Source organism: Austrofundulus limnaeus, unplaced genomic scaffold (assembly GCF_001266775.1).
Source record: "Austrofundulus limnaeus strain Quisiro unplaced genomic scaffold, Austrofundulus_limnaeus-1.0 Scaffold1348, whole genome shotgun sequence".
Taxonomy (NCBI): domain Eukaryota; kingdom Metazoa; phylum Chordata; class Actinopteri; order Cyprinodontiformes; family Rivulidae; genus Austrofundulus; species Austrofundulus limnaeus.
In genome coordinates, this window is record NW_013953750.1 from 1 (window position 1) to 492 (window position 492).

The following is a 492-nucleotide window of genomic DNA, read 5'->3' on the forward strand; positions in this document are numbered from 1 at the left end:
ACCAGGCTTTGTCTTGGAGCACGTCATGCACCACATGGGAACTGTAAACGATTATTTTTTTCAATCATCCAATGCTCTATGAAAAGAAACGATGGTCAGAGCAGGACATGAAGGATTGACTGCTCTATTTCTGAACAAAAGCAAAAAGGAATTACTGTTGGGGGTGAACGTCAATGAGCTGCTGAAGACTCAGATGCGTGACTGCCCTTTTCTTGGTCCATCGTCCAAGAACTCGTGACTCAATCCATTCCCACACTTTCCGCAACAAACCTGAGGATAGTCATTTCAGAGTGCTCAAATAAAAACACGCTCGTGCTAAAGCTAACGTGCTATCAGACTTGTTCCTGGGAAGATACCGTTATGGGTCCTCATGCTTCGGGGAGCTTAGAGACACTATCCTAGTGGACCGTCTCGGAAAAAGAGGGCCAAGGCGAAGAGTGCTCGAACGTTGACGAGCTGGAAAACAACTCATGGCCCCATTCAGACCTGAGG